Genomic DNA, 23,875 nt, shown 5'->3' with positions numbered 1-23,875 from the left:
GAAATAAGAACACCGTGAATTCATTGTCCCAGGAAGGGGAAACTTTATTGACACATTCCTGGGGTCAGATACATCACATGATCACACTGACAGAACCACAGCCACATAGACACAGGCAACAGAGCATGCACAATGTCGGCACTAGTACAGTGCATATCCACCTTTCGCAGCAATGCAGGCTGCTATTCTCCCATGGAGACGATCGTAGAGATGCTGGATGTAGTCCTGTGGAACGGCTTGCCATGCCATTTCCACCTGCCGCCTCAGTTGGACCAGCGTTCGTGCTGGACGTGCAGACCGCGTGAGACGACGCTTCATCCAGTCCCAAACATGCTCAATGGGGGACAGATCCGGAGATCTTGCTGGCCAGGGTAGTTGACTTACACCTTCTAGAGCACGTTGGGTGGCACGGGATACATGCGGACGTGCATTGTCCTGTTGGAACAGCAAGTTCCCTTGCCGGTCTAGGAATGGTAGAACGATGGGTTCGATGACGGTTTGGATGTACCGTGCACTATTCAGTGTCCCCTCGACGATCACCAGTGGTGTACGGCCAGTGTAGGAGATTGCTCCCCACACCATGATGCCGGGTGTTGGCCCTGTGTGCCTCGGTCGTATGCAGTCCTGATTGTGGCGCTCACCTGCACGGCGCCAAACACGCATACGACCATCATTGGCACCAAGGCAGAAGCGACTCTCATCGCTGAAGACGACACGTCTCCATTCGTCCCTCCATTCACGCCTGTCGCGACACCACTGGAGGCGGGCTGCACGATGTTGGGGCGTGAGCGGAAGACGGCCTAACGGTGTGCGGGACCGTAGCCCAGCTTCATGGAGACGGTTGCGAATGGTCCTCGCCGATACCCCAGGAGCAACAGTGTCCCTAATTTGCTGGGAAGTGGCGGTGCGGTCCCCTACGGCACTGCGTAGGATCCTACGGTCTTGGCGTGCATCCGTGCGTCGCTGCGGTCCGGTCCCAGGTCGACGGGCACGTGCACCTTCCGCCGACCACTGGCGACAACATCGATGTACTGTGGAGACCTCACGCCCCACGTGTTGAGTAATTCGGCGGTACGTCCACCCGGCCTCCCGCATGCCCACTATACGCCCTCGCTCAAAGTCCGTCAGCTGCACATACGGTTCACGTCCACGCTGTTGCGGCATGCTACCAGTGTTAAAGACTGCGATGGAGCTCCGTATGCCACGGCAAACTGGCTGACACTGACGGCGGCGGTGCACAAATGCTGCGCAGCTAGCGCCATTCGACGGCCAACACCGCGGTTCCTGGTGTGTCCGCTGTGCCGTGCGTGTGATCATTGCTTGTACAGCCCTCTCGCAGTGTCCGGAGCAAGTATGGTGGGTCTGACACACCGGTGTCAATGTGTTTTTTTTCCATTTCCAGGAGTGTATGTACATAGATACCTATGTATATACACTGGCGTCCAAAATTAAAGCAACAAACGGAAATTTTGCAAGGCTGCTTTTATTTTGCCACGAAACAGTAGTAAAGTAGAAACAGTGTAAAGAATACAGAACATAAATAACTGCTATATGCATAACGATAGACAAAAAGTTCTTTTTTTTTTCCAACTGAAAAGGTTTGCACACACATTCCGACAACTGGTCAATGTGCTCACTATGAGGTGTGACCGCTTGTGGCTGCAACACAGGCCCGACAACGAGAGGACGTGCTGTAAATGATGTCGCGCCCAATCCTTCACAGCTGCACATAAGTTCTGGAGAATGGTTGGTGGATGCTGACATGATGCAACCTGTGCCCCTAGTGCATCCCAGACATGCTCTATGGGATTAAAATCAGGACAGCGAGCAGGCCACGCCACGCCATGCACGCATCCATGCAACATCTCTGTTTCCAAGAAAACATCAACCACCCGTCCTCTATGAGGTCGAGCATTGTCATCGATCAGTAAGAAGTCTCGGTTCACACCATCTCGCAACAACCACACGTGAAGTCCCAAGATCTCATCACGATATCGACAGCAGTTAAACCTTGCTGATTCACCCATGCTATTTCATGAAGAGGTGTTAAGAGCGATCCACATAATCCCTTTGCTCACACCATTGGTGACCCTCCTCGACATCGGTCTCTTTCCACAATGCTTGGGTCCTGAAAACGTGTTCCACGTTGCTTCCAGATGCAAATGCTTGGAGAACCGCTCTCTAGACCAAATTGGTACTAATTTGTGAAAAGAAAATTGGCCCCCTCATCGACGTCCAGGTGCTATGTCGACGACTGCACTCTAGACGTTCCCTTCTGTGAAGACGCATCAGAGGTACATACACAGCAGGCCTCCTATCACGGTTTGTCTCGATATATCAAGTCCAGTGGATGCTGCGAGGTCAAATCCCAGTTGCCGTGCAGTACTAAGGCAATACTCTCGTGCCGTTACTCCTAAATAACGCTCCTCTCTTTGTTATATTACACATGCGCGGCCCTGCCCTGGTCTTCAGGATAATGTTTCAGTCTCTATAAATTGTCGCCACATCCGAGAAACAACAGAACAGTTCTCATAAAGGCATTGGGACACATCAGTTAACGACTGTTCTGCTTCCATTCTTCTTATGGCCCTCCACCGCAGAGTGTCTGGCAGGCGTCGTCTTTGTGTCATACCACACCGTCTATGACTGTGTGCACACAGACTGTGGGTGTGGGGCTACCTGGCACACACGATCCCGTTTCATAGGCGCCCTGACGCCATCATTGGCGTGGTTGTCCACTGGCCAGAATGCCACCTTGTGGGCAGAACACGGTTGTACAGACATCTGTAGACAGTTTGTACGAGTATACCGTGAATTCGACACAAAATCGAGCAAAAGCGGTTTGCTCTTTTAATTTTGGTCACCAGTGACACACACACACACACACACACACACACACACACACACACACACACACACACACATATACAACATTCACTGATAACACGTCATTCAGTGCATTGGTAAACAGTAATCATCATACCCACCAGCTTTGTATGTAGTGGCAACGTGAAGAGAGTTCGATTATACTTGCAATCTCATGTACTCGTTGTCCACTTGTACACGACAACAGACTCAAGTGACGAGTTTTCATTTAAATGAGCAGCGTGAATAATAAGAATAAAATAAGACTTACCATAAGGGCAAAGAAAATGGAAATGTAGTAAGTGGTGTACTTTTTTTTCCTTTCATCGGTTGGGGCAGGGGGAGGATTGTCAGTCAGAAAAGGTTTTGTGAAGGTTTCACGTTATGTGTTAAGATTGTAGGAGATTATTAAGATTTCTCACTCTCATCTCACTACTGGATGAATATGTTTTGTTCAATTTACACACTGTGAGTTAGACGGCCTCAGGACGTATATAAACATTTTCTAAATACCTCACTTATTGTGTTGAACCTTTAACATAAAATTATATTTTTTAATAAGTAGATTATGATATTTTAAATTCGGGCAATAATTACATGGAATATTGAAAATGAAATTTTTTTGTCCCTGGCAGCTGTTACACAACATACAGCTGGAACCATATTACTGCACCACATGTTAGTCACTTGGTAATATATCACATCATCTGTACAGTTTCCAGTGGCACTGAAGGTAAGTAAGATCCAGTGCATCAAAATAGAATTCGGGGATCCAAAAAGATAGCTGGTTCTGTTCGCAAGCAAATCATCTTTATAATTATTAACTGAACTGGACTAAAAACACACGAAAACGAATTACGAAAAAAAAATCTCAAAAATCGAAACTGAAAAGGATGTGGTTCATATGTATACTGAAAGACTGCATTTTAATCTTAGACTAAAAATCTGGCTTTGGATTTTTGCAGTGAAGTGTACCTTCGTGAATCAATGTATGTTAACTAAAACATAACCTTTTGGGTGAAATAAACTATCTGTATCGAGAGTTTCGATCTTGTACATCGACTGTGGTGTTTCAGGATGCTTTTCAACGAAACTGTCAAAAAATAGAGTGGGTAGCACTCTCATATCAAGCTTTGCAATATTAGTCCAAACCCTGTTACACTGCTGCGAATAAGCGGTATTTCAGTCTTCAATAAATGTTAGTATTCCTGAGAATCATCTGGGAAAGAGAAACCAAATAAAAAACTTTAATCATACGAAGAAACCTAAACTCAAAATATCAGTGTGGAAACAGAGGGATAATTTAAAGCAACTTTACGTAGTAGTCGAAAGTGTCTGTTATGTCACATCAGATCCAACTACTATTACGCCAAAATTCAGGTTGTTACGGACAAACAGTCTTCCTTATGTAGTAGTCGGTTAGGTATCGATCGAATTATTACAACTTATCTTTGATTTGCGGAAATGGCAGAGAATTCAGTAGCATTATGTCACATATGTCAGATTCTGTACAAAATGTGCAACTGATTTAGCCCCTCTTTTAACCACAATACACCATAGGTCCCTGGAACAAAAGCCTAAGTTCCATCGTTGGAAGAGTTCACATATCTGCATGAGGGATAACAGAAACCTTCGTTATATGCTTAGTTCAAACATAATGAAGATTAAGTTTCCTTTAATTTACGTCTATGGTCACAAACTTTCTGTTAACAGATTACCGGTTTCGTTCTTTAATGACCATCATCAGATCTGTTTCATAAAAACAAAGTCCTAATGTACTGCAGCCATAGTGGCTGCAGTTTTTATGAAACAGATCTGATGACGGTCATTAAAGCTCGAAACCTGTAATCTGTTAACAGAAAGTTTGTGACCATAGACGTAAATTAAAGGGAACTTATTACATATATGGGTCACTGTTTTTTCGCGACGATGTCGCAGCTTGTGAAAGTAATGAAGTATCTCGAAACAGAACACCAACCAGCAACGATTCCGAAAACATCGGGCATAGGAAATTCTACCCATGCTTTTCTCACCTGAGATCCTGAGAAGCTTACATCAAGGTGATCACGTAGCTGAAGAATTTCATATCCGAATAGCATCTAATAGAGTACCATCCCAGTACGCCATAGGTGTATCGTAAGTATTATTTTATGGGGGTATTAAACAAAATTTATGGCTTGACTGAAGATTTCTCAGTAGGAAGGACGCAGAAGTCCGTCAAAAGCTCACTATTGTAGATCGTCTAGAAAACGCTGCCTGAACGACGTCGGAACAGTTTTTTTGTCCCAGAGGTGTTGTCTAACTCTCACAGCACCAAGCGTCCAACTTTTTTCAAACAGCCACGTAATCTACCTCATACAGACTACGCAAGCAGATCGCATTCCGATCTTTTGCATGTGATAGCTTCGTGCACCACTATTATCACTATACTAACATAATTTTAAGTAACATTGTTTTCCGAAATAATTGCCGTTTTGTAAAGTTCGCTTTATGTGCGGCAACTGTTGTATTATTATTTATGTCACTGGTGGATTTACTCTCTTTGTATAATGTGTTGTTGTTGTTCTCTTACTGCCTGTCCACTGTGCTTTCCCAAGCTGCAGACCTTCGATCGAGTTCCTTGCGATATGGCTTCTGAACATTCTCTCTTTCTCTTTCTCTGCAGAAACAGCGTCGCTTAGTTCATCCACAAAGCACTACACCGCCAATTTCTCGAATGAGATGGCACAGTCGTAGCACAAAGAACATTCCAGGTATAGATTTTCTGTTCTTTCAGAAAATCAAGTAAGGAAAATGCGTGGATGGTTCCTTTCAAAAGGACAACACCAATGTCATTCCCCACCGCTGCTCTGTTTCTAAGAAGTTTTGATGCTAAAGGGATGATGAATCCCAATGCTCCTTCCTTTCCATTCCAGTTTCCCCTACCAACAGCTATCTCTCCTCACTACTACCCTACTGATGACACACACGCAGGTCCATGCATATTTTATACTTGAACGCTTGACACACATTTTTAAATTACAACAAATACCTAAAATGTTCCCATTCGAGAGTTCCAATGCTACCACCAACGGTTCTGTTATCAGTTCTTAAAACTGTGGAAACGGTAACAACACTTGTTAAATCACGTCCCTCAACATATACTGTTAAATGAGGGAGATATTATTTAATCTCACCTGATTTAAAGTTTGCCTACATTTATTCCTATCCCAATACAATCTCCACACTTGACATCCTCAGTAATCAATAACACATATTACAGTCCTTGTCTTCCTTTCTAAATTTCGTCCTAAACAGATCCCTCTACTTCGGTATCCTATGCAAATAATTTCATACATATATGAAAACTTGGCAGTATCCAAGAAATTGTTTTTTTTTTCATTTATCATCACAAACCAATAACATGTTATATCAATGTCTTCATGGACTCTACAACCATTTGAATACATGATGATGTATATAATATTACTCTTTTGTCATCGCTGTTGCTAATTTTCAAGATTCGTATTTACATCTGTAATACAAATCATGTTATTCATTTTCAAAATAGAGAACTTAACCCTTCATCGTAATTCTTTATTCATTGTAGCTTTTTGTTGCAAGTGTCAAAAGACAAATTGTTCTGCTTCCAAAAATGTTGAGTATTGATGTCTGAAATAAGTTTGTTACTGATCTGTGAAGTTCCATGAAGCAAACACATTTAGTTATAAGAAAAAGGATCTACAGCTGAAAGTCAGTCGAACAGACTTACATTCACAGTTCCTAGACCCGCTAGTTTCTCTTCCTCCTATTCTTAGCTTAGTGAATTCTAATTTTATCCAATTGCAGACCACCAGTGACCAAACTAAATTGTTGCTGCGTATGAAACCAAAGTATAGCATTAAATTTCAAATGGAATTAGAAAGAGAACATAGTCAAGGAAGACAGAGTATGTTTCACTGTGACTAGTGCCAAATAATGTACAAAGCAGCAACTAGGTCTAAAATAGAATACCTTAATTATCTCACGATGACTGGTTTTCAGCTGATGATCTCATTACATGTGAAAGGTCACAAATCTCATTTAATGATTATGAATAATTATTCCCTATTGAAAAGTTCAGAATATCGTTTTTTATAGTTACTGGGCATTTCAGTGCTTTGAACGAATTTACTGCCTACAGATTTTCAGTCTCTTCAGTTACTGACAAAGCATAAGTTTCCTATTACTGAATTACACTATATTTTGGTGTGTTTGATTGTTTCAAATGAAAGAAATAAGAAAAGTCATTTATCCCTCCCCTCTAAAAAAAAGCCATACCACTAATTGTGACCTTTAATTTTATGATGAATAATCACATTTAGTTGAGAAACATTTGCAAAAGCATAACAACATACTTATATTTGCACAAGCATTCTAACTTTTTTTATGGGTTGCTCATAGCACTTTATGCATACTAGAACATTATTTCACACTCATCCATCATGTCCAATACAGCTGCAGTAATCAGACACAATAAAAACAGAATTACACTATGAAAAGAAGAGACTTGTACTTAGCCTTTACAAACAAAAATCTTCAATATTTTAAAAAAATTGATTTTGAATAAAAGATATAGATCTTATTAGGACTGCAAAATTATGACAGCAGCAGTGAAGGACATTTTACACTATTTAACTTGAATTTCAATAAACATAAGCTCCAAGAACACACAAAGGAAATAAACTGTTTTAAAAATAGGTTGACATAGTATAGATGTAGCTTGCCTTCTTCTTAGAATTCTCTTCTGTACGCCAGTAGTTACTGCAAATTAGTCCATTCACACCATATTCAGTGTACTTTAGTGTTTTTTAGATGAAAACCCATACACATTTTCTGGTTATTTAATAAAAAATACGATCACATCAATATTTGTAACTCGCTACTGTAATGTGAACGGCTGCCTTCTTTTTATTTTGATTATTGTGAATGTGAACATATGTAAATTTCCCTTGATGCATTGTGTTTCCCCAACCCTGCAATGCGATGTGCTGTTCTCCTCTGTATACCTTGTTCTTCACGTGCTAATGCTTTTTATATTCTTTTTGACAGTTATGTAGCAAGAACTTGGACAAAGGATGGACTGTTAATACTTTCAGTGTACTGTACGGACTGTCATGAATGTATTGAAAAGTTATTCCTGAACTGTAACCTTAGTCGTGGTGTTACTTGTCATGTTGTGTGCATTGAGTATAAGCAAGATGGCAGTGGTGACAAAAACATTAGGCAATATTTCTATCGATACTTAGGCTATGTTTTGAATCAAGTAAGTCGTGCTTTTTGATTGCTTTTCTAGATTAAATGACTTAGATGTAGGTGTCAATATGACACAAACGTCTTTTCTATTGACTGTCTAAATTTATTAAACTTTTCATTAGCAGCTTTTAATCAGCCATTTTCAGGATCGTGACCTAACTAATAAATAGAAAAGACATAACGTAAGTAAATTTAATTTTTTAATTGCAACTTTAGAAATTGTTGTACTTACTATCTCTAAAGCACAAAAATTTTTAAACAGTTGATAGCCTTTTAGTACTAGACTAATAATTGTGCACATAAAGTATCGTTATGGCAGTTAACAGATTGTTTTTGTTATTTTACAAATATTGGTAAGTTAGATAGATTGACTCAACTAATCCCTTCAATGAACTAAAAAGAAATAACACAAGCCATAACGATAACTTTTTAAATAGTCATATCATTTGTGTAGGTAATTCAGAAAGTAATAAACTACTGTCTAAAGTGCATTACACATAATCAGTTACGTTATTCATTGTAAGAACAAATACAAAAGATTTTCTGAATTACCTACTTCAATGATTATATTTGTAGCAGTTATCAAAATTCTGCAATTGTCTGAGATGATTAATAACAATGCATTCGAACTGACTGGTATAGTTGCATGGAAAATGCTTCGATCTGTAAAATTTTCAGAGTTTACTCACTGATTTAGGTGAAGAAAAGCAATTACACACAGCAACAATAATTTTCTGACCATTCAGTTTTATTAGATTAATGTAACATATAGTTTTAAAGTAGATATAGAGCCATAGTGATTACATGAGACACTGAAGTATCATGTAGAGACATTTCCCATTCTCTGAAAACTCAATTTCTCCTCAATGAAACTGCTTCCACTGTAGGCCAAGCAAATTTTTGCTGCTCTTAGGATGTACCACCATTTGTAGAAACTTTACAGAACTGATGGTGGTACAAAGTACAAAATTATTTGCAATTAAAAGGGCGTTTGTTCGCGTGTCTAGAGAAAGCAAAATTGATAAAGTTTTAGACGCTAGGCATCATCACTGCTCTCTTGCTGCATTTTGTAGTAGTCTCCTTGTAAGTTTAATGTCGTAGCTGCAGTGGGTGTCTTGCTGTGTATTACCTGTTTGGTGAGTGTTCTGTAATCCTGTAGATATCATACCATATTATCTGGCTTTCCTTCATCTCCTTGTTAATTATCCTTGTTTGTATCTCTTTAGCTAAAATTCTACTAAAAATTAGCGATAAAATTTTCTGCATTCTCGCTACTCATAAAATAGTATTTTGACTAGTATTGTTGTAGCTTGTTTGTTGGTGTGCAGACAGTGTCTTTACTGTTCCTGTAGAGTCCTGTGATGTATCCATCATGTACATTAATAATGTTCACAAAATGAAGAAACACAGTAATTTTATTAGCTTCCTCTGTACTCAGTAATAATATTGGTAGCTTCTTTTCCAATTTAACATACTTCGTTTTGACACATTGTGTTCATACAAGTACATGAAACAGAACATTCTTCTTCATCCGGTATTGTTCAATAGTGAAAGGATTTCAATTTATTTACTTCCACAACATAAAACACCATTAGCATCATGCCGTCATGCCAATAGTTCAAAACAAATCTGTCTAGAATGAGACATGAATACTATAATATTGATTTTATAAGAGTGTGTCACAAGTTCTTGACTTAAATGCTAACTCTTATTTCAGTAAAAATAAATAAAAGCTCTCTAAGCTACTGACAAATAGCATTTGCTTTCAAATGAACTAGGTCATCCAAATTCACTCCTGTAATATGATGTGGCATGTAATGTGATTAAAATTCTTCAAATTCCTGTAGAGTAGATGTATGCTGCATGTTACCAAAGTTATGGTTTTTTTTCCCATCTTCTAGTATGTATGATACTTGGTAATTCATGTTCAGATAAAAAGTCTTTGCATGGATGCATATTATTATTATGAAATTCGTTGTGTAATGTATTTATGTATGTTTCTATGTGTAACCCTGTGTTTTATGTTTTTGTTTTAAATGTAGTCTGTGTTTTATGTTCTACATAAATCTGTGTTAGATCTAGGTTTTGAAATTTCTCCCCTAGTAATAGAGGATACATAGTGAGCAGTGAATGTTATATGACACTTTTTATTGCTCTGTTTCCTCCTTACCAAAACAGAACAGAAACTATAACACAATATTAAATTCCTATAGCAAAAATATTTGTTTACTTCTGTATACCAAATGTAAAATACATTAACAAAGTCAACGTTTTTAATAGGGATCAGACAAGAAAAACATGATTTGTTCTCCAGTCCATATTCATCATGTAAGAGCTACAGGTTTTTGATAGTGTACTGCCCCCCATACAGGTATCGTAGTATGCTTGCTTAGAGCTGTTGTATTTATTATCAGTTAGTTCCCTATTCTAGCAAAGTAATCTACACAAATTATTTATTTTTCTCAACACAATAATTTACAGTACTCTATAAAGTTCATGATATTGACATATTGCCACACAAGCCACCCAGTTTTACTTTCCCATTTGCTGACTACTGAAAGGTGTCTACTGTATCCTAATGCACACCATCTACCCATATGCAAACTGACACACATGGTAGGAAGCGAAAGCAATTAGTTACATTACCTTGATAAACTGAAATGTATTCTAAAGATTTTTTGCACTATTCCATCTCTCTTATTGAAGAAATACAAGTCCCCCTCTATTGATGTATGCTTCTATTTATAAATAAATGTAGTTATTAAGTCACATACTTTTCCTTTCATTTGTCTGTAACTATTAGACACAGGTCTATTTGTCAGTGGATTTCAGACTATATGGCCATTTTCAAATCATCAATGCATCACACTTATTAGAAAGATGCACATAAAGACCACGTCAATTCACAAAATGTAGCTGGTGCCTGCATATATGAAACTGATTTGGTAAATAATACCTGGGAGCAGCTGATGTACTTGTGAACAGATATGGATGTGATGTGGGCTTTGTCTTAGTTATCTGCACAGACTGATTGCTTGAAACTGTCCACAGAGACTGAAATCGACTGGCTGTCTTGTGTTAGCCAGTTAAACTTTTGTGTAAAGCTAGACCCAAATAAAGTATATGATATAACTTAATTTTATGCAGGCTGTGATTCCTGCACAAAGATATTATTTTTAAAGACAATAACAGTGTCTTTCAAAATACTTGCATTTCCTCCATTCTGATTCACTGAAATGATCGAATTCTCTTTTCAGTGATACTAAACTTGTATACGAAACAAGCAAAACCTTTAAGGAGAAATGATAAATAAAATATATATGCAATATGACTAATGATAAACTCAAGGAATGTCAGGCTTCGAAATGCATATTTATTATCTGCTTACATTAACTTAAGTTCAAAAAGAAAACAGTGACATTGTCAGAAACAGTTATGTACATGAAAGATTAGTTGAACCAAATGATTTGTATGTTGAAAAGAGTTAATAAGATGAACAACAAAAGTAAAACAACAGTAATGGAGTGAACTCAATCAGATGATGCTCCAGGAATGAGGATATGAAATGGAGACTGGCAATAGCAAAAAAAAAGTGTTTCTGTAAAATAGATTACTAATTTATTTGTGTAGAAAGTCGTTTCTGAAAGTATTTGTCTCGATCGCAAACTTACGTAAAAGTAAAACGTGTACACTGGTAAGTAGGGACTGGAAGTTGACAGATTGTTTGTAACCTTCAGTTGAAAATTTACACCATTCAATCACTGATGTGGCTTCGTTTGCAGCACATATAATTACTGTTGTTTGTGTTTTAAAAATGAAGAAACATGCCTAGTTTGCATATTTCCATTTCGTAGTGAGCTATATAATCATTTATTTTGGATGACAGGGTGGCAACTCAACCTGAAGAGAGAAATTTTTCTGAACACAGAAGTGTATAACATGAGTTATTTCTCTTGTAACTTTCATTATATACGACAGAGACCTCTTTAAAAATATTGGTATTTTGACAACTGCTTCCCGATATTTACTTTCACGGATGTCCTTCGGCAACACCAATACATCTCATTTCTCAAAATATAGTGCACTGCGTGACTATTGTATTATATTGTTGTGCGAAACTCAGCTTGCCCTTTTCTTCCATATATCCCACGAACCATGTACGAAGGGCAGCAGAAGATTCCGTCTTCCTAGATTTCCACCCGAAACGTTTGACATGATGCACCATGCTGGCGAATTAAGAGCGTACAGGTTAGGCTCCCAGATATGTAAGTAGGTCAAAGACTTCTTAATTAATAGGATCCAGTACATTGACCCAGATGGCGAATGTTCATCAGAGACAAGAGTACAGATTGAGTGACCAGGGAAGGCGTCAAGACGAGTGGCTGGAGGAGAATACAGGATGAATTGCTCCAAATGCAGACGAATGTAAGTTAACACAGGAAAGACAGTCCCATAACGTTCGAATACAGCATCATTAGTGTGCTGGTTGACACGATCAACTCAACTAAACATCTAGGCGTAACTCTGCAGAGAGATCTGAAATGGAACAAGCTCGTAAGGGCCGTAGTAGGGAAGGTCGCCTTCGGTTTATTGTGAGAATAAGTGTAGCTCATTTATAGAGGAAACCGTGTATATAATGTTAGTGCGAGCTATGCTTGAGTAGTGCTCAAGTGTTTCGGATTACCACAAGGTCCGATTAAAGGGAGACACTGACGCAATTCAGAGGCGAACACCTATATTTGTTACTGGTAGGTGCGATGAACGCGCGAGTAACGGATGTTTCGTGAACTCAAATGGGAATCATGAGAGGGAAGGCGACGCTCTTTTCGTGAAACACGATTGACAAAATTTAGAGAACGATTCTACTGCCCCCAGCGTCCATATCGCATAAGGACCAGGAAGATAATAAAGTAAGATAAGTTAGGGCTCCTATGGAGGCATATAAACAGTCATTTTCCCATCGTTCTTTATGTGAGTGGAAAAGGAAAGGAAACCACTGTTAGTGGTATAAGATGTCCTCCGCCATCCACCACACAGGGACTTGCGGAGTATCTATGTAGACGTAGAGCACTATCAAAGATTTCAATAGTGTAACATTATAACAGGGAGGAGTCAAAACAAGAGCACACCATTATTCAGCAACTTCCCATAACTTGTTAAATGTCTTGGGGGAGTTAAGGAACTTCCTGCTTGGACAACTCTTTCAATTCCACTAAAAGAGTATCTTCACAGCATCCCTTGAAGTTAATGTTTTTGGCTACAATACAATAAGTATCAGCACAGTAGTGTTATATCGTAATGTTAAGTCATTTCATTATAGTGCTCTAAAATAAAACGTACTTTCCTGACTCGTTACACTCCACAGACATCTATCCACGGGAGCCCCATGGACTGTGAATGACTTACATGCAGGTAATAAAACGTAAGGGTTCAGACATTTAATGTAAGCGACTCATTCTAACGTTGCAAGCTCAACCTACTATACAGGGTATCAATTTTAAATTGACAAACCAGAATAACTCAAAAAAATAAGCTTCACACGAAAAAATGTGTAGAATCCAAAGCTGATAATTTTCGAGGGGGACATTTGCTGCAGCTAAAATTAGCCCGCACCCCTGACCCATGGGGGTGGGGCTCGAGGCAACTTTAAAATTTCAAATGGGAACCCCCATTTTTTATTGAAGAATCAGATTCTACATAAAAAACTACGTACATTTTGTCTTAAACATTTGTTTTGATTCTTGGTAGTTGGCGCTGTAATTCAAGAAAATCCATGTTCTCATTTTTGCGTGGAAAATGGTTACGGATAAATAAAAAAAATACTTATTTACTTCGTAATTTTTCATTCGCTAAAACTAAAACTCTCCCTCTCTCCCCAAAGAGAGGAATTAGAGTTCTACAAATGTTGACCCAAATACTAATTTTATCCGCAGATTCGGGTAAGTTTTGTTTTTAGATGAGCGGTAGTCACAAAGCTTTGATTTTCATATCGAAAAAAGTAAGCCATGTAATTAATTTTTGTCTGTATACGAGTATACAGTAGTATAGCTCGCCACAAGGGAAGCCAAAAAAAATTGGCACGGTCCATCCCCACTTCGACAATGGGATAAGACAGTGACACTCGAACCTGACGCGGAAGTAACGTTTCTGCTACTCGATGCGATCACCACAGACAGCAAAAAAAAAATGGCTCTGAGCACTATGGGATTTCACTGCTTTGGTCATCAGTCCCATACAACTTAGAACTACTTAAACCTAACTAACCTAAGGACATCACACACATCCATGCCCGAGGCGGGATTCGAACCTGCGACCGTAGCGGTTGCGCGGTTCCAGACTGTAGCGCCTAGAACCGCTCGGCCACACCGGCCGGCTCCACAGACAGCACTCAGCCCAGTAAGCTGCGAGGGACACCAGCTTTGTTACTTTCACTCGCAGCAATGTGAGCTGTCTTCTCGGTTCCTGTCTATAACCACACTCACGGAAATCGCGACATGTTCGGAAATAAACTGTGAAATATTTGTGACAGGCAAGGAATATACTCCGCCCAAAAGAATTAGGGGAACACGATTCTGGGCGTCTGCCACACTCCATTGTGAAACAATTGCGCACTGAGTATGTCAGCGAATTATACCTTCATCTGCCATAAGTACACAACGAAACCTCATTACATCCTTGTTCGTTTGCATAAAAAGAACTGAAATGTCCGTCAGGCACGGAAATCGAAGTGGAAACAATCATTGATCATGGGTGCTGTTCAATGGACTTTGAGAACTTCAGTAGCTGTGACTGTCTGTCACCGCCCAACACGTACGCAGCTTGCTCCGTATAATGATGTCCGTTCCCAGTTCTTCAATGACAGCCCAAGAGAATTTCTGGAGAGTCTGTGATGGGGATGGTCACGAACCCGTCTATCGAGCATTTCCCACAAATGCACGATGGGGTTTACGTCAGGATTCATCACCGACCATTCCATTACTTCAGCGTCCAGGCTTCATAAGACATCCCTGCTGACGCCCGATAGACAGGCACTGGCATTAGAAGGAATTCAGGGCCACCACAATATACAACAGCATATTCGGAAATAAACTTTCAACATTCTTTTGTGTCACCTCTTCTTAAAAACTTCGATTCTCGCCTTTTCTGGTTTACCTACTGTCCATGATTCACTACCATACAGTGCTGTGCTCCAAACAATATACAGGGTGGTCCATTGATCGTGACCGGGCCAAATATCTCACGAAATAAGCGTCAAACAAAAAACTACAAAGAACGAAACTCGTCTAGCTTGAAGGGGGAAACCAGATGGCGCAATGGTTGGCCAGATAGATGGCGCTGTCGTAGGTCAAACGGATATCAACTGAATTTTTTAAAATAGGAACCTTTATTTTTATTACATATTCGGTAGTAGGTAAAGAAATATGAATGCTTTAGTTGGACCACTTTTTTCGCTTTGTGGTAGATGGCGCTGTAATAGTCAGAAACATATGGCTCACAATTTTAGACGAACAGTTGGCAACAGTTAGGTTTTTTAAATTAAAATGAAGAACGTAGGTACGTTTGAACATTTTATTTCGGTTGTTCCAATGTGATACATGTACCTTTGTGAACTTATCATTTCTGAGAACGCATGCTGTTACAGCGTGATTACTTGTAAATACTACATTAATGCAATAAATGCTCAAAATGATGTCCGTCCACCTCAATGCATTTGGCAATACGTGTAACGACATTCCTCTCAACACCGAGTAGTTCGCCTTCCGTAATGTTTGCACATGCATTGACAATATGTTGTCAGGCGTTGTCGGTGGATCACGATAGCAAATATCCTTCAACTTTCCTCACAGAAAGAAATCCGGGGACGGCAGATACGGTGAACGTGCGGGTCATGGTATGGTGCTTCGACGACCAATCCACCTGTCATGAAATATGCTATTCAATACCGCTTCAACCGCACGCGAGCTATGTATCGGACATCCATCATGTTGAAAGTACATCGCCATTCTGTCACGCAGTGAAACATCTTGTAGTCACATCGGTAGAACATTACGTAGGAAATCAGCATACGTTGCACCATTTAGATTGCAATCGGTAAAATGGGGGCCAATTCTCCTTCCTCCCATAATGCCGCACCATATATTAACCCGTCAAGGTCGCTGATGTTCCACTTGTCGCAGCCATCGTGGATTTTCCGCTGCCCAATACTGCATATTATGGCGGTTTACGTTACCGCTGTTGGTGAATGACGCTTCGTCGCTAAATAGGACACGTACAAAAAATTTGTCATCGCCCCGTAATTTCTCTTGTGCCCAGTGGCAGAACTGTACACGACGTTCAAAGTCGTCGCCATGCAATTCCTGGTGCATAGAAATATGGTACGGGTGCAATCGATGTTGATGTAGCATTCTCAACACCGACGTTTTTGAGATTCCCGACTCTCGCGCAGTTTGTCTGCTACTGATGTGCGGATTTGCCGCGACAGCAGCTAAAACACCCACTTGGGCATCATTCTTTGTTGCAGGTCGTAGTTGACGTTAAACATGTGGCTGAACACTCCCTGTTTCCTTAAATAACATAACTATCCGGCGAACGGTCCGGACACGTGGATGATACCGAGGGGCATACATAGCACACGCCCGTTGGGTATTTTGATCACAATAGCCATACATCAACACGATATCGACCTTTTCTGAAATCGGTAAACGGTCCATTTTAACACGGGTAATGTATCACGGAGCAAATACCGTCCGCACTGGCGGAATGTTACGTGATACCACATACTTGTACGTTTGCGACTATTACAGCGCCATCTATCACAAAGCGAAAAAAGTGGTCCAACTAAAACATTCATATTTCTTTACGTACAACACAAATATGTAATAAAAAATGAGGGTTCCTATTAAAAAGAACGCAGTTGATATCCGTTTGACCTAAGGCAGCGCCATCTAGCGGGTCAACCGTAGCATCTGGTTTCCCCCTTCAAGCTAGACTAGTTTCGTTCATTGCAGTTTTTTCGTTTGATGCTTATTTCGTGAGATATTTGGCCCGGTAAGTATCAATGGACCACCCTGTATTGTGAGAAATTTATTCCTCAAATTAAGGCCATGTCGTGTGGGGTAACACAATCTGTTCGATGTACTTCCTGGCTATAAGGTGACCACAGGCGACAAGATCCGTACGACTGTCAACACTGAAGCTTCCTCACATCACCACAGAACCTCGGAAATGTGTCGATTTTCTGGACAACGCGTGGCAGGTACAGCTCACTGAGGGTGTCCACACGCGAACACTGCCAGCTCTTTGCGCCAGTGGATATCTGGACTCGTCTGTGAATAACACGTTTCGTCAAAGACGAAGTTGCCAGTTGACACGGGAAAGGTGGAACAGGCGGTGAACTGCGAGATGATGCCATGTCGAGTGGAACTAGAGCAGGACGTCTGGGTCGTGCTGTCCTTTCTCGTGACCTGTTCATCACAGTCTGATTAAATACAGCTGCCCCAGTGGCGGTCTTCCAGTGCTCTGCAACACAGAGATGGTCACCGGATATCGGTCTTCACGCGAGGTTGTTGCCTTAAGATGTCGCACTGCAAGTGCTTAGTTGAATATCTTTTCCACAAATGACAGCTGGTCACCTGGATAACGCACTAGGACACCAGTACTCACTTCCCTCTGAGGGAATCACGTGATACTGTAATGCATAACACAGGCAAGAAATAGCGAATGATTTTAATTGTTGCCTACATTGAAAGTGACGATCTCAGGCATAGCAATAAGACCACAGACATCACCAGTGTCAAAATAGATTTAACGTACGGAATGATGATACATGAGTTGCCCCTAATTCTTTTGAACAGTATAAAATACCAATTTCCTCGCACCAATTTAAGCTACGGTCTCGGGTTCCTGCCTAACCGCATCCTCTGAAAAAAATGGCGAAGTATTTTGGACAAGCAAGGAATAAAAATGTCATTGCCAGTCACAGAATCTGTTGAAAATACGAAGATGAAAAAAAAAACTATAAGCTCGTAATAGGACGCAAACCTTCTTCTTTCATTCCCTAATTCTACGTCTTTTACCAGAAGGCCACGCGCAACTTTCGACAATATTATCATTGATCTTAGTATAACCTCAAGGCTTTTACCTTCGATGTATCACTAAATGACACATAATTACAACGAAATATACGAAGAATGACGTTTTTGCATTAAACCTACAGTGCGGAATGCCTAAAAATGGCATACTTCACAACTCGTAAATTATAATGCGTAAATAAAGAAATCCCACCGATATGGCTTCTCCAAAGTTGAAGTTTGTCAACTGCTATCAACTTTCGTCGTCGCATTGTTTCTCTTTTTCTTTTTTTTTTCCCTCATCAGTCTTCTGACTGGTTTGGTATGACCACCACGATTTCCTCTTCATCTCAGAGTAGCACTTGCGACTTCCGTCCTCTATTATTTGCTGGATGTATTCCAATCTCCGTTTTCCTCGACTGTTTTTACCCAACAGCTGCCTCTAATAACAGGGAAGTTACCTCTTGATGCTTTAACGGACGTCCCTTCACCTTGTCAGTGTTCTCTAGATACTTCTTTCCCTGCCGATTCTGGAGAAAATCGCCTCATTCTTTACCTTATCACTCCACCTAATTTTTAACATTCTTCTGTAGCACCACATTTTAAACGCTTTGATTCTCTGCTTTTCTGGTTTACCTACTGTCCACGATTCACTTCCATACAATGCTGTGCTCCAAACAGATATTCTCAGAAATTTATTCCTGAAATTAAGGCCATGTCTGATACTAATAGGAATGTCCTTTTTGCCTGTGCTAGTCTTCTTCTTGTGTCGTCCTTGCTCCATCCATCCTGGGTTATTTTGCTGCTTAGGTTACAGAAGTCCTTAACTTCATCTGGTTTGTGATCACCAATCCGGATGTTAAGTTTCTCACTGTTCCCATTTCTGCTACTTCTCACTATTTTCATCTTTCTTCGATTTAGTCCCAGTCCATATTCTGTCCTTTCCATTTACCAGATCCTGTAATTCTTCACTTTCACCGAGGATAACAATGTCGTCAGCAAGTGTTATCATTGATATTCTCTCACCTCGAATTTTATTTGGGTGATACGTCAGTTTGACAACACTTGTGCTCCAGATTCGAATGACAGTAGCTTCTCCCCTTTAATAATGGGCTATTCAATTTCGTTAAGGCTCCTGTAGCTGAGTTCTGCGGTACTATGGCACAGGGTTTTCGTTGTGTACCCCGACTGCAGACGTGTATCTACAGGGTGTTACAAAAAGGTACGGCCAAACTTTCAGGAAACATTCCTCACACACAAAGAAAGATAATATGTTATGTGGACATGTGTCCGGAAACGCTTACTTTCCATGTTAGAGCTCATTTTATTACTTCTCTTCAAATCACATTAATCGTGGAATGGAAACACACAGCAACAGAACGTACCAGCGTGACTTCAAACACTTTGTTACAGGAAATGTTCAAAATGTCCTCCGTTAGCGAGAATACATGCATCCACCCTCCGTCGCATGGAATTCCTGATGCGCTGATGCAGCCCTGGAGAATGGCGTATTGTATCACAGCCGTCCACAATACGAACACGAAGAGTATCTACATTTGGTACCGGGGTTGCGTAGACAAGAGCTTTCAAATGCCCCCATAAATGAAAGTCAAGAAGGTTGAGGTGAGGAGAGCGTGGAGGCCATGGAATTGGTCCGCCTCTACCAATCCATCGGTCACCTTATCTGTTGTTGAGAAGCGTACGAACACTTGGACTGAATTGTGCAGAAGCTCCATCGTGCATGAACCACATGTTGTGTCGTACTTGTAAAGGCACATGTTCTAGCAGCACAGGTAGAGTATCCCGTATGAAATCATGATAACGTGCTCCATTGAGCGTAGGTGGAAGAACATGGGGCCCAATCAAGATATCACCAACAATGCCTGCCCAAACGTTAACAGAAAATCTGTGTCGATGACGTGATTGCACAATTGCGTGCGGATTCTCGTCAGCCCACACATGTTGATTGTGAAAATTTACAATTTGATCACGTTGGAATGAAGCCTCATCCGTAAAGAGAACATTTGCACTGAAATGAAGACTGACACATTGTTGGATGAACCGTTCGCAGAAGTGTACCCGTGGAGACCAATCAGCTGCTGATAGTGCCTGCACACGCTGTACATGGTACGGAAACAACTGGTTCTCCCGTAGCACTCTCCATACAGTGACGTGGTCAACGTTACCTTGTACAGCAGCAACTTCTCTGACGCTGACATAGGGTTATTGTCAACTGCAAGAAGAATTGCCTCGTCCATTGAAGGTGTTCTCGTCGTTCTAGGTCTTCCCCAGTCGCGAGTCATAGGCTGGAATGTTCCGTGCTTCCTAAGACGCGGATCAATTGCTTCGAACGTCTTCCTGTCGGGACACCTTCGTTCTGGAAATCTGTCTCGATACAAACGTACCGCGCCACGGCTATTGCCCCGTGCTAATCCATACACCAAATGGGCATCTGCCAACTCCGCATTTGTAAACATTGCACTGACTGCAAAATCACGTTCGTGATGAACACTAACCTGTTGATGCTACGTACTGATGTGCTTGATGCTAGTACTGTAGAGCAATGAGTCGCATGTCAACACAAGAACCGAAGTCAACATTTCGTTCCTTCAATTGGGCCAACTGGCGGTGAATCGAGGAAGTACAGTACATAGTGGCGAAACTAAAATGAGCTCTAACATGGAAATTAAGCGTTTCCGGACACATGTCCACATAACATCTTTTCTTTATTTGTGTGTGAGGAATGTTTCCTGAAAGTTTGGCCGTACCTTTTTGTAACACCCTGTATAAGCAAATAAAAATTAATGACATATCTTTATTCGTTTGGGTTATGATTAAAATGTTAGGACAGCTTTTCGTAGATATCCGTCCCCTATGAATGAGGTTGGGCCCCTGTAACAGACCAGCAGCGCAGAGGTGTCGCCGCCACGTGGCCGCGGGCGCAGTTACTGGCTCGCAGAGGGTAGCAGTTTACGGCCCGACTGGGAGGGATTTGGCCAATCGCAGCCGAGTCCCCGGCCCGCCAGAGTAATCTGCTGTCGCGTCGGCCCCCAGTATGCTGTGTTGCCGCCCACGCTTTACCGTAATGGATTTCCGGTGGCTTTTAATGAGAACGCCAAGATATCGCGCCCCGGGGACGCATCGCGGCGCCTCTCCCGACCAGCCGCCGAGGTTGCACGCGCCTATACGAGCTCCCTGCTGCAATCTACAGCGTTAAACAAAGAGCAGGCCCTGCTACCGCCGGACGTGCAAAATGCTCCGAGTCAGCTACAATGCTGGCCATTAAAACCGTAAAACACAGTGAAGGTGGCAGGTGACAGAGTTCAAACTGGCGCCAAGTGCACCACATGCTCAGATACGCAAACGATAAGCTACATTCTGGAAACGAGGAAAGACCACAAAGTGGATTTCTGAATCAGACATTGCAGTGCAAAGTTTGTTGTTTGCGACAAGACTGCGTTGGGTCTCGTGTGCGAGTGGCAAATGCCAAAAGAGATTACAGTTTATCATTCTGCGATACTGGACAGTATCCCATGACTCTCGTATGTATATGGAATCGAGAGATTGGGAATGACACACTCAGTGCGGTACAGGATCTCGATGGCTCCACGCGAGTAGCGCCTGAGAGGACAGAAATTTGGGCCAGCCGGAGTGGCCAAGTGGTTCTAGGTGCTACCGTCTGGAACCGCGCGACCGCTACGGTCGCAGGTTCGAAACCTGCCCCGGGCATGGATGTGTGTGTGATGTCCTTACGTTAGTTAAGTTTAAGTAGTTGTAAGTTCTAGGGGACTGATGACCACAGCAGTTAAGTCCCATAGTGCTCAGGGCCATTTGAACCATTTTTTTTTATCATTTGGTCGCGCAGGATCGTACAGCCACGTCACATGCCTCGAGACCAGTATCCACAAGGATAGTGTGGTGATGTCTGGACCATCAGGGACAGTCCCAGCTTCCCTTGATGCGGCAGTAGAGAGATGTGTACCGACAGGAACACTGGACACAGGAGTAGCAGAATGTCATCTTCCCAGACGAGTCTCTGTTCTGCGTACAGCATTAAAGCAACTGGACCGGCGTGCGGAGGCTTAGAGGAGACCAAATGTTGCCATACTGCATTTTTCACCATCTCACCTTACGCGTTTATCGCACAGTGACATGGCGCTGGCTACACAATCTCTCATTTGCATAGCCAGTAATTTGGACAGCAAGAGCTACATTTCTGACCTCTTAAAGCTGGTGGATCTTCCAGATCTCTGTCACGTCATCTACCCACAGTGTGACGCAAGACCGCTTGCTGCCTGTTCAAAAATGACTCTGAGCACTATGGGTCTTAACTTCTGAGGTCATCAGCCCCCTAGAACTTAGAACTACTTAAACCTAACTAACCTAAGGACATCACACACATCCATGCCCGAGGCAGGATTCGAACCTGCGACCGTAGCAGTCGCGCGGTTCCGGACTGAGGTGCCTAGAACCGCTCGGCCACCGCGGCCGGCTGCTGCCTGTGCTGTCCCCACCAGTTTTGATAAGGAAGTTGTTTCACTTCTCCCTCGTTTTCCAGATCTCTCACTGTCTGAAAACATCTGGTCATCAGTTTACGACAAAGTGCCATGACGGCACTCATAAACCACCATAGTTCATAAACTTCGGCACTGAACTGAATAAGTGCTGAATAATATTCCCCCGTCTGTCAACCACTCTCTGTTCGGCTTGATGCTCAGACGGTCCACAAATCACCTATGTATTTAACCCTTCTTCCTATTACACTCTAAGCCAAAAAAAAAAAGACGCACAGGAAAGGAATTAGCCCAATGGCACAGATCTGATGAACGTGTACTGATAAGCAAATGATTACAATTTCAGAACAATTGCACGATTTATCCAACAGAAAGAGCTTCGCAAATTGAGCAAGTCCATAACGTCTTGGTGCACCCCGGTCCCTTATGCAAGCAATTATACAGCTCGATATTGTTTGATAGATGTCCCCCTGAAGGATACCGTGCCAAATTCTAACCGACTGGAGCGTCAGATAATAAAGTCATTTCATGTAATGATGAATAAACTGGGCACTCATCTTTTCGTGTTTCCCACGCTGGTCTCGTTGTGAACTCATGGCTAAATCGTCGAAAATCTAGGTGGTGGTGATTCCAAGCTCGGATGCAAAGAGGCCTAGGTTTTATTCAGCGATATTCAAAAGTTTTGTAGATGCGCTTCACAAACCATTCCTGACGATTAAACCTTACAAAGTTAGCACAATGGTGATGTAAAAAAATAATCAGCACTCCGAATTTAAGTTACACTTCCTTTTTATTGCTTTTGTTGCAATATCACATAACACACAAAACATCACTTAACAATGCAAAACATACTTGAAAACATATTCCTCACTGTTAAATTTCACATTTTATAAGCTGACTACAATATGCGTCTTTCCAACATGACGTCCAAGACTTGACTTTTTCAAGGTCCGACTCTCTAACAAACTAACTAATAATCGCTTACGCGCCCAAAAATCAGAGTTACAAGTACGTCAAAGATCATAGTGACAAAAGAAAGAATACACACAAGAATAATATCATTGCAATACAAACATATCGCTGTATCAAAGTACCACTACATTAATGAAATCAAATCTGAATGTTGTCTCAGAAATATGTTAACTACTTTAC

General features: G+C 41.4%; 1 protein-coding gene across 1 annotated transcript in view; it reads left to right on the top strand.

Annotated features, from left to right (window-relative positions):
* LOC124718768 (AF4/FMR2 family member lilli) overlaps positions 1-23,875 on the top strand; it is a 651,060-nt gene that overhangs the window by 589,161 nt on the left and 38,024 nt on the right. The gene's annotated exons all lie outside the window — the stretch shown is intronic.

This window comes from Schistocerca piceifrons, chromosome 10, assembly GCF_021461385.2.
Source record: "Schistocerca piceifrons isolate TAMUIC-IGC-003096 chromosome 10, iqSchPice1.1, whole genome shotgun sequence".
In the NCBI taxonomy this organism is placed as follows: Eukaryota; Metazoa; Arthropoda; class Insecta; order Orthoptera; family Acrididae; genus Schistocerca; species Schistocerca piceifrons.
Note: the sequence above shows the minus strand (reverse complement) of the source record. Positions and strands in the feature narration are given on the sequence as shown.